This window comes from Lucilia cuprina, chromosome 4, assembly GCF_022045245.1.
Source record: "Lucilia cuprina isolate Lc7/37 chromosome 4, ASM2204524v1, whole genome shotgun sequence".
In the NCBI taxonomy this organism is placed as follows: Eukaryota; Metazoa; Arthropoda; class Insecta; order Diptera; family Calliphoridae; genus Lucilia; species Lucilia cuprina.
Genome location: NC_060952.1, coordinates 56886542 through 56905192, shown reverse-complemented (window position 1 = coordinate 56905192; position 18651 = coordinate 56886542). Strand labels below are relative to the sequence as shown.

The 18651-nt window shown below is 30.6% G+C and overlaps 1 long non-coding RNA gene across 1 annotated transcript in view; it reads right to left on the bottom strand.

The window, feature by feature from the left end:
* LOC124419601 overlaps window positions 1-578 on the bottom strand; it is a 989-nt gene extending 411 nt beyond the window's left edge. The window contains exon 1 of the long non-coding RNA XR_006940723.1: window positions 109-578. This is a non-coding gene — a long non-coding RNA (uncharacterized LOC124419601). The remainder of the gene's footprint in view (window positions 1-108) is intronic.
* Between the last annotated feature and the right edge of the window lie 18073 nt (window positions 579-18651).

The window sequence follows — 18651 nt, the reverse complement described above, 5'->3', positions numbered from 1 at the left end:
TTTTAAACCAGCTGTTTCTTTGGTACTGTCTACACTCGTCATCTGCTACAATGTATGATATTGGAGTATTAAATGTATCAACGATAGTCCCTTTTTTCCACTGCTTACCCTTTTCAAATTTGCTTCCTCTTCTGGGTGAAATATTGTAATATTTTTCATTATGTTTAGTTTTCTTTATAAGTTGTTCTTGTAAATTATTGTTATATTTTGAGGATAACAATTTTTCAGAAGTTGGTAATTTTGTTCTTAACAAACGATTGAACATTAACTGTGATTAGGGTTGCCAGATTCCGATTCACAAAAAGCTGGACATTGGGTTGTAAAAAACTGGACATAAAAAACTGAGAAAATGGTAATGTTGGTTTTGTTTAAATAATTTCACAGTGATACACCAAAATATTTCATATCGCGACTCAACACTGCCTATATCTCTGGACTTTTTATGCAAATATACTATTCGACATCCCATAACCAAAAATTCTATAAAATATAATTTGTTAATAATATTTGTTTTGACCATATATCCGAATTTTTACAAAGTTTTCAGAATAACAAAAATACATTTTAATTTAGCTGTTATTTTGACATATAACGATACTTTAGAAAAATATGCATCTTCGCGGATTTGTTTACTAATATATTTAATAAATATTTTGAAAAATTACTCAATTGTTTACGCGCTTTAGCGCAATTTAAAAAAACTCCGTATAGGACTTTTTGGAGCACAGATTTGACGATTTCTTTCGAAATATGAGTTAAGAGACTTTATGGGGTATAAGTATTTGACCAATTATAATAACGTGTAGCAAATATAAGCGTTGCTTCCATAACTTCAGAGCTATTTACCTGTGTAAAGACAATCATCCACATTCGCATAAGTACAACATAAAAATTATTGACAAGTTATTGTAGTATACTAAAAATTGTATATTTGGCTGGACAAATTAAGTTTTAGCTTGAAACTGGACAAGCACCAAAAAAGCTGGACAATCCAGCCAAGTCCAGCCAGGCTGGCAACCCTAACTGTGATGGTGACAAATCCATATCTTGTATAGAAGTATTTCGGTTTTACATTAATTGTATATATTGCTCTTCGTGAGATGTAGATTTTTTTTAAATATTTTTTTAATATTTGAACTGATCTCTCGGCTAATCCGTTTGATTTCGGATAAAGTGGTCAACTTGTATTAATATCTATATTCCATCTTGATGCAAATGTTTTGCATTCAAAAGAACCTAACGGAGCGTTGTCAGCTATGATTGTTTTTGGTATGCCAAATTCGGAAAAGGTTTCTATCCAATGCTTTATTATTTCTGATGATGTTTTGTTACGCAGTCGTTTGAATTCAATCCATTTGCTAAAATAGTCTACTATTATGAGATAATCCTTACCGTCAAATGATGCAATATCACACCCAACTTTTTTGAAAGGAATTAGAGGTATTTCGTGTGGTTTCATAGGTTTTCTAACATTATTTTTCGAAAACTGGTCACATATTTTACAGTTACAATTTTTTTCCTCTATATCTGCATTCATGTTTTTCCAATACATAATTGATCTTGCTTTTTTCTGAGTTTTACAAACTCACATGTGTGATTCATGAAGCAAATTCAACATATAATTATACCCTACACCACTATAGTGGGTAGGGTATTATACGTTTGTGCTGATGTTTGTAACATACAAAAATATTGGTCCAATACCCACCTTAAAGTATACCGATCGATTCAGAATCATTTTTTGAGTCGATTAAGACATGTCCGTCCGTCTGTCCGGCTGGCTGGCTGTCCATGTAAACCTTGTGCGCAAGGTACAGGCCGAAATTTTCAAGAAAATTTGATGAAATTTGGACCAAGCATGTTTTTTGGCACAGGGACGAAGCCTATTGAAAATGGTTGAAATCGGTCCATTATTTCACATAGCACCCATACAACCGTACCTCCCGATTTGAACTTTTTATGCCATAATTACGTCAAATATTCTGCTATCTCTTTAAAAATTGGCACAAATAAGTTTCATACAAGTATAAATGACACTGCAGATTTTCGTAAGGATCGGCCTATATTTGACCCTAGCCCCCATACAAACCCCCCTTCAAAAAATGACTTAAACGTCTAAAATTGACTTGTAACCATTTGTATCGCAATGAAACTCAACAAAACTAACTGTTATTTCGAAATATATCCTTTTCCCAAATTAACCGAGGATCGGTCCATATTTGACCTATATAAAGCCTCATTTAGAAATTTTAGTTTTTTTATCAATAAATTGCTTAAATATTTTGGAATTATTGGTAATATTCAACATAAAACTTTCTTTATAAAAAATAAAAATTTTATAAAAAGTAAAAATTTTAAAAATATACTCATGGTGTAGGGTATTATATGGTCGGCCATGCCCGACTATACTTTCCTACTTGTTTTTCATTGTGTCTGGTATTATAATTTTGTCATTGTAATAAATAATTCCGTTGTTTTCAATAATATAATTTCTCCTTCCAAAATAAAAGCGTAAATTTTCAGGAACTTTAGACTTATCTTTTGGCCATCCATTTTTACAATACAACATAATTTGATTTAAAACAATATCTCTTTCAGTTTCTAACTTAATCTGTTGTTCTCTGCTTTCGCTGACATTAATAGATAAAATTGATTCATAGAAAACTGGTTCTTCTTCTGAAGTTTTAAAGTTTAATGGATTTCTTGACAGGTAATCTGCAATGTACATATATTTTCCTGGTAAATATTCCAATTTTACATTATAGTTTAATAACCGTAATCGCATACGTTGAAGTTTTCCCGATGGTATTTTATGTATTTCCTTTTCCATTAATCCTATAAGTGGCTTGTGATCTGTTTTTATTGTAACCTCCCGTCCGTAAATGTAATGATGAAACTTTCTGCAACTAAAAATTATTGATAAAAGCTCTTTTTCTATTTGGGCATACCGTTGTTCTGTTTCCGACAAGCTTCGTGATGCATATGCAATTGAAGCATTATTTTGCAATAAGCAACAGCCTAAACCGTACTGTGAAGCATCTGTTTGTATGTAAATATGTTGGCTTTCATCAAAAGGTTTTAACACAACAGAACTAATAAGCATTTCTTTAAGTTTAGCAACAGTATCAGAATGAATTTTTTGCCAGACAAAACAGTTTTCTTATAGAACTGATAAAAAATTAGGAATAAAAGCTCTAACATAGTTTACTAAACCCAAAAATTTTTGTAAATCTTTTTTGTTGCTTGGATCTTTTAAATTTAGAATTACATTTATTCTCTCCTTGCTGGGTAACATTTCATTCTCTGTAAACGTATGACCCAGATAATCAATCTCTTTAACTGTGTATTGCAGTTTCTTTGGGTTAAATTTAATGTTAAGCTCTCTTGCTCTTTTAATAACATTATGTAGTGCTTCATCATGTTCTTTTAAAGTGTTCCCATAAATTAAAATGTCATCTATATAAATGGAAATATTTCGAATGTTTGAAAAATGTTCATGATTTTTCTTTTGAAAAATTTCTGGAGCTGTACTTAGTCTGTTGAAGTGATATGCACTAAAGGGTGTTGCAAATGTACATCATTTTCTAGACTCATTATCTAGTTTCACTTGATAAAATCCTTCTTTGAGGTCTAAGACACCGAAAAATTAAGCATTTTTTAATTTGGGTACTATTTCTTCTAAAGTTGGTATCATATATTGTTCTTTTTTAACATATTTAAATTTCTCGGGTCTAGACACAAACGTAAAGTACCATCAGATTTTTCTATTATTACTAAGTTATGCACCCAATCTCTTGGCTCATTTACTTTAGATGTTACATTTTTTAATCAATACGTTAAAGAGTTTTCTAATATTTTTGGTGGTTTAACAACTGGGACTGCATTTTTCATTAATTTAATTTTATGTTGTCCTGGGAACGTACCTATTCCAGTAAAAACATCTGAATTATTTTTTATAAATTGTTCCTTTGTGAAATTTTCATTTTGATCTGAATCTACTGTATTTATTGTCCTAACTATTTCCAAATTTTCAATTGCCTCAGCATCCAAGATAGAACATAAATTTTCGTTAAGAATAATAAATTTTTCAATATTCATCTTATTGTTGTAGTAGCATTTTAGGAAACATTCACCTTTCGGCTTTATTTGTTGACCACCGTAGGCTTTGAGTACCGTAGATGTCGGGCTTATTTTATTATCGGATTTCAACGTTTGAAAAACATTATATGGAAGAATATTAACATCACTTCCAGTATCCAATTTCACTCCAATAAAACTTGTCTCAATCTTTAATTTGTGTAACCACTTATTATTTTTCTTATCTGAAATCATATTTACATAAAAAATATCATTATCAGTATCAGACAAATCTATATCAATAAATGATATAGATTTGTCATTACAACAATTTGCAAAATGATATTAAAGTAATTTATGCAAAATTTGATGAATCTAGTACTGTCTAGTACTCAGCGGAGTCCAGGGTCGGTTTTAAAAGGAGTAAAACACAGATTTATTTTCGATAAACGTTATAAATCTTCGGTTTATTTATTAATTTATCACTCTTATACTACTAACATAACTGGTTAGCAGGGTAAGAATGTATATCGTGTGGAGATATAATCTCCTTTAGCACGATGATGCTTTCTAGGCTATGTTAACAGGTACTATTAGGAATTCCCAACATCGAAGTCTAACCTCGAGTGTTACAGGCGATGGTATATGATAGAGGTCTTACCTCTGTACATACCACCAGTTTCCCATTAGTCTCCCTTAAAATAGCCAAAAAGTTTAAACAATTGGGGAGATTTAATCTCCTCACCAGTTGTTCTTACCGCTTGGCCACCAGCTAGCAGACTCATCTCTACTTAGAAATTACCTGCCTTATATACGCTGGATCCCATAGTTATTTACTTGTATACTATTACAATTTTCTAAATGGGCAGGGTTGTATTTAAAACGTATATAATTATTTAATAGTATAACCGACAACTAGATGGCGTTGTATACACTTACAGACGGTTACTTACAAAAACACATTATATTTACTTAAATGTTAATTATTTAAAAAAATAACGTTTAATCCACAACAAAATAATATGAAATTCAATAAACACAACAAAATTCCATAATAATAATGATTATAATAATAATAATAATAATACAAATATTAATAATAATAATATATAATATAACAACATAATATGAAATTCAATACATTTTGATGTAGGCAAAAACGAGGGTTCCGACTTTTGTCGTCACATTACCTCCTTTCCTTCCCCGTGGATTCAAGGGTTGAGCCATATTATCCTTACGTTGCCTGACCTGGACACCATTATACGGTAACGCTGGTTTTCAATAATTTTCATTATCCTTAGTTGCTGATGTGTCCTTCGTTTGGCCAGAATCTCTTCCACTATTTTTATACCCTTCACTTTCGTGAGAAGGGTATATATAAGTTTGTCATTCCGTTTGTAATTTCTATAATATAATTTTCCGACCCTATAAAGTATATATATTCTGGATCCTTATAGATAGCGGAGTCGATTAAGCCATGTCCGTCTGTCTGTTGAAATCAGTTTTTAGAGGACCCCAGATATCGGCGACATCCGAATCTTCAATAATTCTATTAGACATGCTTTCGAGAAGATCGCTATTTAAAATCAGCAAAATCAGTCGGTAAATAACGGAGATATGAGCAAAAATCCGAGACAACCTCTGAAAATTTCATCAAAAAATGTCAACAACAACACTGTATATAGAAAAAGATGTACACGTGTGTGTGTGTAGATGTATTTGGTTTTATTCAGCTGTGTATTTTTTTGTATGTTTGGAATCCAAACATACAAAAAAATACACAGCAAAAAAATATGATTTTCATTTTTTGTTAAAATAAAATATTTTTCCCTTTTGTTTTGAAAATATAATTTTTAATGAATAGAAAAAAGTATTTAAAACGTTTTCAACTATATGAGAGTAGATTGTGAGTTATTGTACAATAATTTTTATGCGAATAATGTAAGTTTGAATTTTAACAAGTAAGAGTGCTATATTCGGCTGTGCCGAATCTTATATACCCTTCACCATAGTGTAAAAAATTTGAGTCGATTTAAGCCGAATGTTTCGGCGGCGGCTCAAGCAACTAAATATAGTTCGGCGGCGGCTAAGCTCCGACTAGAAGCCGGTCGACTTCGACCTCTGATTCATTGCTGGTAAACATTGACGAGACGTAGATTTTGTTTTTGTTTATCGTAAAAAAAAATTGTTTTCAAAAGCACTTGGGAAAAATTTGTGTTAGTTTTAAATTTCAAACTTACATTATTCGCATAAAAATTATTGTACAATAACTCACAATCTACTCTCATATAATTGAAAACGTTTTAAATACTTTTTTCTATTCATTAAAAAATATATTTGCAATACAAAAGGGAATATTATTTTATTTTAACAAAAAATGCAAATCATATTTTTTTGCTGTGTATTTTTTGTATGTTTGGATTTCAAACAAAACAAAAAATACACATCTGAATAAAACCAAATACATCTACACACACACATGTAAATCTTTTTCTATATTCAGTGTTGTTGTTGCTTTTATAACAATTTTTTGATGAAATTTTCAGAGGTTGTCTCGGATTTTTTGTTCATATCTCCGTTATTTACCGACCGATTTTGCTGATTTTAAATAGCGATCTTCTCGAAAGCATGTCTAATAGAATTATTGAAGATTCGGATTTCGCCGATATCTGGGGTCCTCTAAAAACTGATTTCAACAGACAGACAGACAGACAGACATGGCTTAATCGACTCCGCTATATATAAGGATCCAGAATATATATACTTTATAGGGTCGAAAAATTATATTATAGAAATTACAAACGGAATGACAAACTTATATATACCCTTCTCACGAAGGTGAAGGGTATAAAAATAAAACAAATTTTTTCCAAGTGCTTTTTAAAACAATTTTTTTTACGATAAACAAATACAAAATCTACGTCTCGTCAATGTTTACCAGCAATGAATACGAAAGTGTTGTTGTTTTACTCTTGCTTGTATACTGTTAAGAACAACAACAACGTAATGCTAGTGTTAAGCGCCTATAAGTGTATAGAGATCACACTGTCTATAGCTAAGCGCATTTACAGAAACAAAAGAGTACCAAGCGCATAGGGCTTGGGCACCCTTGGTTTGGATGCTGTTGGCGTCATTGCGTTGTTATTTTTGTTTTTCTGTGTTTTTCGTTATGTATGTTTAGATGTCTGTTGGTTTAGATGCCTTGTGTATTTTGTGTTTTATTTCGTTTAGCGTTGCTGTTCTTTTTGTTTAGCTTTTGATGTAATAATAATGTAGTCGGAAAAAAAATTAAAATTTATAAAATATGTTAAAATACACTATAGTGAAGGGTATATAAGATTCGTCACAGCCGAATATAGCACTCTTACTTGTTATATTTAATTTCGTCTCTCTCTTAATTGGTTTAGGAGATAAAAGCATTTAAAGACTTTTTCAAGTTGTATGTTTCGGCTTTCATTTGATGAACATTGAATTTTAACCTATTCAGATTTATTTCAGTTAAATCTTAACTTTCAACATTTTTTAAACTAAAAATACATTAAAATTTTACTTATAAAGTATTTAAAAGCTAGCTGGAATAATTATATTCATTATATATACATATACACAAATAATTTTTTGACTTGGGTCACTTGACACGAAATTGCCCATATAAGATATTTAGTATTAAAATAACTTTAATAATAAACAAGTAAGAGTGCTATATTCGGCTGTGCCGAATCTTATATACCCTTCACCATAGTGTATTTTAAACATTTGTATTAGTTTTATAAGTATCCAGAATATATATACTTTATAGGGTCGGAAAATTATATTATAGAAATTACAAACTTATATATACCCTTCACACGAAGGTGACCTATTATATGACACTAATATTCTTAAGTTTTTGAAAGTGCATAACTTCTTAATTAGAAAAGAACACGAATTAATATATAAAAGGTAAGTTATATATGTTTATCACGCGGTTCAATTAAAACGATCTGACCGTTTAAATTTTGGTGGGAAATATATTGGTCATTAGAAAACTGTATTTTTATTGTTTCCTAATGTATAGAAGGTAATTTTAAAAAATACAAAAGTATGTATATTCAATATTAATTATAATATTATTTTTATTATTTCGTTGAAGGATTAATTCGATCCAAAATATAACTCATACACATTTGATGGATTCATCATAAAATTTATGAAGTACAAAAATATTTTGGAGTCCAACGTTTTACAATTTTTGGAAGTATATCAGTCAACAGTTGCACGATTAATTCAGATTTCGTGAAAATTATCTTATTATAAAGTAATAATTCTAAGTTCTTGATACATATGTGGAAATATTACTTTTTTAGATTGTTAAATCAATTAATTTTCTACTATTTTAATTTCATTAAAAACTACAACATTTAATTTTATTTAGATTTATTTTTATAGATTTTATCTGGGTGACTATACAAATAGAAGAAGAGAAATCTAATCTTCTAGAGGGCGAGAATACTCATCTTCTAGAAGAAGAGTATACTTATCTTTTAGTAGATATGATAGGATAGTGGGCAAGGAGCCACGACCACATTAAGAAAATATAAACGTATACTTGAGTTAGAGCCCTCAAATTTTGTCGGAGGCACTTATGTGTCAATATGATTATATGAGATAAAAAGTGGGCGGACTAGTGTTGGGGGGCGTGGAACCTCCCATAAAAATGAAAAACAAAGATTCGTATTACTTGGAAACTATTATAGTCAGAATCTTGAAATTTTGCACAAATAACTTTAACATCCCTGTAAACATTTTGCCTAATAAATTAACGGACTACCCATGAGGGGAGAGGCGCCTCCCATATTAATTAAATACAAAAATTCGTTTATCTTGGGATAATATAACAGTTAGAGTCCTCAAATTTTGCCGGAGCCATTTTAGTGTGAATATAATTATTTAGGATAAAAAGTGGGCGGACTAGCTTTAGGGGCCGTGCCACCTCACATATAAATTAAATACAAGAATTCGTAAATCTTTGAAACTATAACAATTAGAATCATAAAATTTTGCACAAATAACTTTAACATCTATGTAAATATTTTGGGCAATAAATTGGTAGTATTTAAATTTTACTTAAAGAACTTTGAAATTCATCTGAACATTTAGAGTATAACTTGCCGACTTCCAATGGGGGACTTGGCACCTCCCATATGAATTAAATACAAAATTTCGTTCCGCAACATCGCTGTCGAGCTTTTAGCACGTTTGGAAGTTTCACACGGGTAACTTCCGCAATAGAAAATGTTTGTAGGGTTTAGAGCAGGGTACAGATAGCAATCGAATTCAATTCGCTCGCGAGCGAGTTTAATTCGAGCGTTTTAAATAATTCACTTTCCCACTTTAGCTTTGTCAGACCCTCATAAAACCTACATCACACATACATAATTATTTCCCACATTATTGGTTCTTTTTTACTACTACAACAGAACCTGTTTCTTGCACACACATTTTGCTGATTTTCGGCTCGAATTTAACTCGAATTCAACTCGTTTTCCACTCGCTCGTAAGCGAGTTGAAAAAACAAAAACATGTAAATATCGCTTACGAAGCGAATACAAAACACATAAAACTCTAATTAAAATTGTGCTCGCGTGTTCAAAAATAAAACTCGTGATTTTGAATTTTAAAACGAGCGATATAAATAAAATAGCGATAGCGAGCGATATTTTTACCTACCCTGGTTAAGAGTTATGTACTTTTTCACTAACACATGCTGAGAGTTAAGTACTGCTGTCAAAGAGTCGGACTACTTGTTATACTTTGAAACTAAACGCATATAGTAACGTACAAGAAGCAAACAAACAGGGGGATTTTGGCAAACTTTTTTTCAGAGTTGCACGGAAATGTACTTTTTTGTGTATACACGTGGATAAGTACATAAAAAATATAAACAAAGAAGAAAATACATAAAAACGTAAACAAAAAGATAACAAACCATAACAAACTCATTGATATATTTGTGAAATATTGAAATATCGAAATAAAAATTAAAATCCTCTTTGAGCACTAAATCTGAAATGTGTTATTAATAGCGAATCGAAAAACGAATCGATCTAAGTATTAAGTGTTCTTCGAAGTACTTTCTATGAGATGCTGTGATGTAACAAACTTTGAAGATATTACAAATTTAACAAAGGTGTTTATGCTTAAAAAATTAAAAATGTTCGTTGAGCAGGAAAACTATATATGATCGATAGGGTATTAATAGACAAAAAGAACCGTATAAAGATTTTATTCCTGAGTACTTGCTATTAGCCGGTATAACGTAACAAACTTTGACAAATTTGAAAGTTTTTATACTCAAAAATTTTTAAATATTCGTTGAGCAGCAAAACTAAAATATGTCATCGATAGGGGATCAATAGACAAATAGAACCGTATATAGATTTTTTCCTGAGTACTTGCCATAAGACGGTATAACGAACAAACTTTGACAAATTTGCAAAATTTAGTGAAAAAGTTTTTATACTCAAAAATTTTTAAATATTCGTTGAGCAGCAAAACCAAAATATGTCATCGATAGGGGATCAATAGACAAATAGAACCGTATATAGATTTTTTTCCTGAGTACTTGCCATAAGACGGTATAACGTAACAAACTTTGGCAAATTGGCAAATTTAATGAAAAAGTTTTTATACTCAAAAATTTTTAAATATTCGTTGAGCAGCAAAACCAAAATATGTCATCAATAGGGGATCAATACACAAATCGAACCGTGTATAGATTTTATCCCTGAGTACTTTCCATTAGCCGGTGTAACGTAACAAACTTAGAAAAATTCGCAAATTTGATGAAAAAGTTGTTATAGTACAAAATTTTAAAATATTCGTTGAACAGCAAAACTACAACATGTGATCGATAGGGAATTAATTGACAAATCGAAACATATATTGATTTTATCCCTGAGTACTTTCCATTAGCCGGTGTACCGTAACAAACTTTGAAAAATTTGCAAACTAAATGAAAAAGTTTTTATACTAAGAAATTTTAAAATATTTGTTGAGCAGCAAAACTAAAATATGTAATCGATAGCGGATCAATAGACAAATCGAACCTTATATAGATTTTTTTCCTGAGTACTTGCCATAAGACGGTATAACGTAAAAATATTTGAAAAATTCCCAAATTTAATGAAAAAGTTGTTATAGTACAAAATTTTAAAATATTTGTTGAGCAGCAAAACTACAATATGTGATCGATAGGGAATCAATAGATAAATCGAACCGTATATAGATTTTATCCCCAAGTACTTTCCATTAGCCGGTGTACCGTAACAAACTTTGAAAAATTTGAAAACATAATGAAAAAGTTTTTATACTAAAAAATTTTAAAATATTTGTTGAGCCACAAAACTAAAATATGTAATCGATAGCGGATCAATAGACAAATCGAACCTTATATAGATTTTTTCCTGAGTACTTGCCATAACGTAAAAAACGGTATAACGTAAAAAAATTTGAAAAATTCACAAATTTAATGAAAAAGTTGTTATAGTACAAAATTTTAAAATATTCGTTGAGCAGCAAAACGATAACATGTAATCAATAGGGTATTAATAAACAAATCGAACCGTATATAATTTGAGTACTTGCAATAAGATGACATAGTTTAGTTTTGCTGCTCAACGAATATTTAAAAAAATTTTAGTATAAAAACTTTTTCATTAAATTTGCCAATTTTCAAAAGTTTGTTGCATTATACTGTCTTATAGCAAGTACTCAGAAAAATTTTTTGCAAATTTTACAAAGTTTGTTACGGTATACCGGCTAATAGCAAGTACTCAGGAAAATAATCTATATATATATATGGTTCGATTTGTCTATTGATCCCCTATCGATGACATATTTTGGTTTTGCTGCTCAACGAATATTTTAAAATTTTTTAGTATAAAAACTTTTTCATTAAATTTGCCGATTTGCGAAAGTTTGTTATGTTATACCGTCTTATGGCAAGTACTCAAGAAAAAACTTATATACGGTTCGATTTGTCTATCGATCCCCTATCGATGACATTTTTTGGTTTTGCTGCTCAACGAATTTTTAAAAATTTTCGAGTATAAAAACTTTTTCATTAAATTTTGCAAATTTGTCAAAGTTTGTTACGGTATACCGGCTAATAGCAAGTACTCAGGAAAAAAATCTATTTATGGTTTGATTTGCCTATTGATCCCCTATCGATGACATATTTTGGTTTTGCTGCTCAACGAATATTTAAAAATTTTTGAGTATAAAAACTTTTTCATTAAATTTGCCAATTTACCAAAGTTTGTTACGTTATACCGTCTTATGGCAAGTACTCAGGAAAAAAAATTTATTAATGGTTCGGTTTGTCTATTGATCCCCTATCGATGATATATTTTGGTTTTGCTGCTCAACGAATATTTTAAAATTTTTGAGTATAAAAACTTTTTCATTAAATTTTGCAAAATTGTCGAAGTTTGTTACGGTATACCGGCTAATAGCAAGTACTCAAAAAAAAAACCTATATATGGTTCGATTTGTCTATTGATCCCCTATAGATGACATATTTTAGTTTTGCTGCTTATCGAATATTTTAAAATTTTTTAGTATAAAAACTTTTTCATTAAATTTGTCAATTTGCCAATTTTCCAAAGTTTGTTACGTTATACCGTCTTATGGCAAGTACTCAGGAAAAAACTTATATACAGTTCGATTTGTCTATTGATCCTCTATCGATGACATATTTTGGTTTTGCTGCTCAACGAATATTTAAAAATTTTTGAGTATAAAAACTTTTTCATTAAATTTGCCAATTTGCCAAAGTTTGTTACATTATACCATCTTATAGCAAGTACTCAGGAAAAAAAACCTATATATGGTTCGATTTGTCTATTGATCCCCTATCGATGACATATTTTGGTTTTGCTGCTCAACGAATATTTTAAAATTTTTGGGTATAAAAACTTTTTCATTAAATTTGCCAATTTGCCAAAGTTTGTTATGTTATACCATCTTATGGCAAGGTCTCAGGAAAAAAACCTATATATGGTTCGATTTGTCTATTGATCCCCTATCGATGACATATTTTCGTTTTGCTGCTCAGCGAATATTTTAAAATTTTTGAGTATAAAAACTTTTTCATTAAATTTGCCAATTTGCCAAAGTTTGTTACGTTATACCGTCTTATAGCAAGTACTCAGGAAAAAATCTATATATGGTTCGATTTGTCTATTGATCCCCTATCGATCACATATTGTAGTTTTGCTGCTCAACGAATATTTTAAAATTTTTGAGTACAAAAACTTTTTCATTAAATTTTGCAAATTTGTCAAAGTTTGTTACGTTATAACGTCTTATGGCAAGTACTCAGGAAAAAATCTATATACGGTTCGATTTGTCTATTGATCCCCTATCGATGACATATTTTGGTTTTGCTGCTCAACAAATATTTTAAAATTTTTGAGTATAAAAACTTTTTCATTAGATTTTGCAATTTTGTCAAAGTTTGTTACGTTATACCGTCTTATGACAAGTACTCAGGAAAAAAATCTATATACGGTTCGATTTGTCTATTGATCCCCTATCGATGACATATTTTGGTTTTGCTGCTCAACGAATGTTTTAAAATTTTTGAGTATAAAAACTTTTTCATTAAATTTTGCAAATTTGTCAAAGTTTGTTACGGTATACCGGCTAATAGCAAGTACTCAGGAAAAAAATCTTTATTCGGTTCGATTTGTCTATTAATAACCTATCGATCACATATTATAGTTTTCCTGCTCAACGAACATTTTTAATTTTTTAAGCATAAACACCTTTGTTAAATTTGTAAAATCTTCAAAGTTTGTTACATCACAGCATCTCATAGAAAGTACTTCGAAGAACACTTAATACTTAGATCGATTTGTTTTTCGATTCGCTATTAATAACACATTTCAGATTTAGTGCTCAAAGAGGATTTTAATATTTAAATATTTCATATATATATATCAATGAGTTTGTTATCTTTTTGTTTACGTTTTTTATGTATTTTCTTCTTTGTTTATATTTTTTATGTACTTATCCACGTGTATACACAAAAAAGTACATTTCCGTGCAACTCTGAAAAAAGTTTGCCAAAAATCCCCCTGTTTGTTTTCTTCTTGTACGTATTCTTTGTGTGTTATTAATGGAATTTTATATGGCAGTGAATAAAAATATTAGTTTTTTTTTTTTTTTTGAAAAGATATTTTATCTCAAAACATATTATAAACACGTCTTTTAGTTATTTTTTTCTGAACTAATGCAAAATGAATAAAGTATGTAAAATGCTTTTATTATTTTCAATACTAAAATGTACAACTTTTCATTTTTCAGTTTTAATTAAAATGAAATGTCAAAGAATAAAAAATATTTTTTTCCTTTTGTAAAATATAAATTATTTTCCTGGTTTTAAATAAATGAAAAGTGTTGGAAAAAATAATAAACATTAAGTTTAAGTGATAAGAAAAACGAATAAGTGCTAATATCCTCGCAATTTTGCGAAGAAAATTTGAAGTTTAGTGAGTGCGTTTAGTTTTCAAAAGTTTGTTTTATTCTCTCAGAGCTCGTCTGTGTGAAGAGAATAAAAATTTTTGTTTGAAAACCGCTTCAGTTTCGCCCACTGAACACTAAGAAGTGAAACGCTGTCATTTTTTTACAACAACATGTTGAATTAAATTGTTATGTTATATATTATACTTTGTATATTGATTGTATTTTTATATTAGTAATATTTGTATTTGTTGATTTTTCAATTCTCATAATATTTTATTCGAAATAAAACATTTACTACAAAAGGTTATGTGCCCAGGAAACTCAGAAAATTAAATTAAGAAAATTTTCAAGAAAAATTTTTTAAGATATTAAGAAAAGCAAGAATTTTTCAAGAAATTTTTACAAGATATTAAAGACATTTTATCAAGATTAAAATACTTCAAGATTATAAGAAGAATCTGTAAGTAAAAATGGATTTTTCAAAACACATCAAGCCTCTTCAAAATGAATTGGATTATTCAATCTGGAAACGCCAAATGCGTGATTTATTGGATTATCATGAAGGAGCAGTTGATGTTATAGATTGTAAGTTAGTGAAACCAATACCACTACCAACCACCGCACCAGCTGAAGAAGAGAAGATACACAGAGATGAAACAGATTTGTTCAGAAAGGCAAATAGTTATGCAAAGTCTATGATTACAAGCGCAGTAAGTGATGAAGTATACCAAAAGATAATGGATAAAGAAACTGCTGCAGAAGCTTGGAAATCATTAATGCTACAATTTGAAGCGAGATCCAAAGATCAATTATTCAAAATCTGTATTGATTTTTTTCGTTCATGTGGAACACAAATGAAGATGTAAGTCTACATATTGCAAAACTAAAAAGCTTATGGTTGGAACTGAACAACGGTTTAAAAGCAAGGAACGAAAATCAACTGCCAGATGTTTTATTTATTTATTTTATTATTCTTCAGATTTTGCCAACACAATTTGATACGTTTAAATCAAGCTGGATGCTTTTAACCAAGAATGAAGAAAAGAATTTTGATGAAATGTCAGCACAACTATGTATGTATGAAAGAAATTGCAAAGGAGCAAATGTGAAAAATGATGAAGCTTTAGTGGTGAATAATTTTAAAAAGAAGTCATCATCAGCAAGTAACAAACAGAATAAGAAATCTGATGTCTGTAATTATTGCAACAAGAAAGGCCATAGGGTACGTGATTGCAGAAAATGGATCAATGATGGTAAGCCAGTAAAAGAAAAGATTAGTGAAGTAAAATGTACATCTCACCAAATACTACCATTAATTTGTGACGAAATAAACGCAATTAATGAAGATTTTTCAAATGATTGGTGGATTGATAATGGTGCAACCCGCCATGTTACGAATAATAGAAGTTTATTTAAAACCTTTGAAAAATTTAATAACTCGTGCAAAATTAAGGCTGCCGGTAAAGAAATTTTGGATGTCCTTGGGAAGGGAACTATAGAGATCAAATCAAAAGTAAACAACAAGGTACTCATATTTGATCTGACAGATGTTTGGTATGTTCCAAACATATCCAGGAACTTGTTCTCCGTATTGTCTACCCAAGATAAAATAAATAATAGTGAATTTAAGTCGACTGCTACTGTCTGTAAACTTTTATCAAACAATGAAGTTTTGTTAGTTGGACATCGAGAAAAAGGAGGTTCCCCATACAAAGCAGATATCGAACCAGTCATCCCAAGAACAATAAATGAAGTTAACTCTACAGAAGCTGATAATACCTTGCAATTATATCATGAGCGATGGGGACATCAAGATAAACAAAACTCAAGACAGAACTTGGTATTAATGTTAAGTTAGACAACAAGTTATGCGAATCCTGCATTTATGGAAAGTCTCATCGGCAACCATTTGGAACTAGAGAGAAGGCTAGTAGTCCAGGCGAGTTAATGTCATCCGATGTATGTGGTCCATTTCCAGTATCTTTTAGTAAAAAGAAATATTTAGTTATATTTAAAGATTCATATACTAAATACTGTTTTGGCTACTTACTAAAAGAAAAATCTGAAGTTAAAGATGCACTGAAAGAAGTTTTAGCTCTTGCAAAGAACCAAGAAAATCCAATTAAAGAATTTTTGAGCGATAATGGAGGTGAGTTTGATAATTATGAAATACGTAAAATTTTAAAAGAATATGGAGTGACACAGAGGTTGACAGCTCCTTATACACCACAACAAAACGGCGCAAGTGAACGAGAAAATAGAACAGTGATTGAAATGGCTCGAACGTTTAAGTATTTAAATAAGAGCGTTAAATTTCCTGAAGTCATTTGGGCTGAATTAGTTCGCACAGCCATATACATACTAAATCGAACTCGAAAGACTTCTGTTGAAGGTAAGAGCCCACATGAGCTATGGTTTAGAAGAAAGCCTAGAATAAATCATTTAAGAATAATTGGAAGTGAATGCTATGCCCATGTTCCTAGTCAAAAGAGAAAGAAAATGGATCCAAAAGCAACCAAGGGCTACTTAATTGGATATGACACAGAAGAACGTTACCGAATTTATGTAAAAGAAAATCACAGTGTATTATTATCAAGAGATGTTAAGTTTAGTGAAGAACTAATAAATTGTGATGATTTTCAAGATGCTAGTGAGAATATTTCGGAAGACAGGAGTGATGAAATTACATTAAAATTTAAAAATTTCGAAAAGCCAATTGAGGAAGTGGATCTAAGCAAGCCAAGCACTTCTCAGGACAGTCAGTATGCTGTAAGCGAATCCCAACCTAGTCACCAGGAAGATAATTCAGATACTGAAGAAAACGAACTTTATGAAGAGTGTATAGATGGTTATTCAGACTCAGATGTAAGTGATTTCCACGGTTTCGAGGTAAATAAGCGTAAGAGATCATTTACTAATGACAATGAGGAACCGATGAGCAAACGACTTAGAGATCGCACCTTATTACATAATTCAAGATTTGATGATTACGTTATGGCGTCCCAAGATTTCGTAAGTCAAATTGAAACTCCGGTTACATTTGGCGATGCAATTAATAGCGCAGAAAAGAAAGAATGGATGAAAGCCATGAATTCCGAAATGAATTCTTTAAAGGAAAACCAAACGTGGGAAATGGCTGATCTCCCAAAAGATTCCAAAGCTCTGCCATCAATGTGGGTATTTAAAGTGAAAACTAATCCAGATGGAAGTATAGACAAATATAAAGCAAGATTAATAATAAAAGGCTTTAAGCAGCGTAAAGGTGTAGATTACAATGAAACATTTAGCCCTGTAGCCAAATTGGGAACAATTAGAGCTATTCTAAGTGTAGCTGCTAGTCAAAACATGCATATATCTCAATTTGATGTTTCAACAGCGTTTCTTTATGGACATCTTGAGGAAATTATTTATATGAAACAGCCCGAAGGTTTTGATGATGAACCTAAGAAGGTATGCAAACTTAAAAGAAGTTTATATGGATTGAAGCAAGCCCCACGATGCTGGAACTGTAGATTTGGGAAGTATTTATTTAAGGCTAGTGAAGCGGATCCATGGATATATATGAGAGATAAAAATGGTAAGAAGTTAATACTTGCCCTATATGTAGATAATGGCCTAGTAGCTGCTACAGATCCCAAAGAGTGTTTTTAACAGAATTAAGAAGAGAATTTAAAATAACTACCAAAGATGCAAGCTATTTTCTAGGATTGGAAATAAAAAGAGATGATAATTGCATTTTTATTAACCAAGAGGCATACGCAAAGAAGGTCTTAGAAAGATTCAGATTTTCAGAAAGCAGATCGGTTTCCTCGCCAATGTTAAAAGGTGAAAGTTTCGAACCAGGGAAAGAAAACATGAAGGGTTCTCAATTTCCATATAGACAAGCCGTAGAAGACATCATGTATTTAATGTTGGGAACAAGACCTGATTTAGCCTATAGTGTTGGGTTCCTGTCTAGAACGTTAGAAAATCCTTCAAATGATGATGTTATCCGTGTCAAAAGAGTTCTTCGCTACATATCTGGAACAGTAAAGTACGGAATTTCTTATAAAAACAAGTCAGACC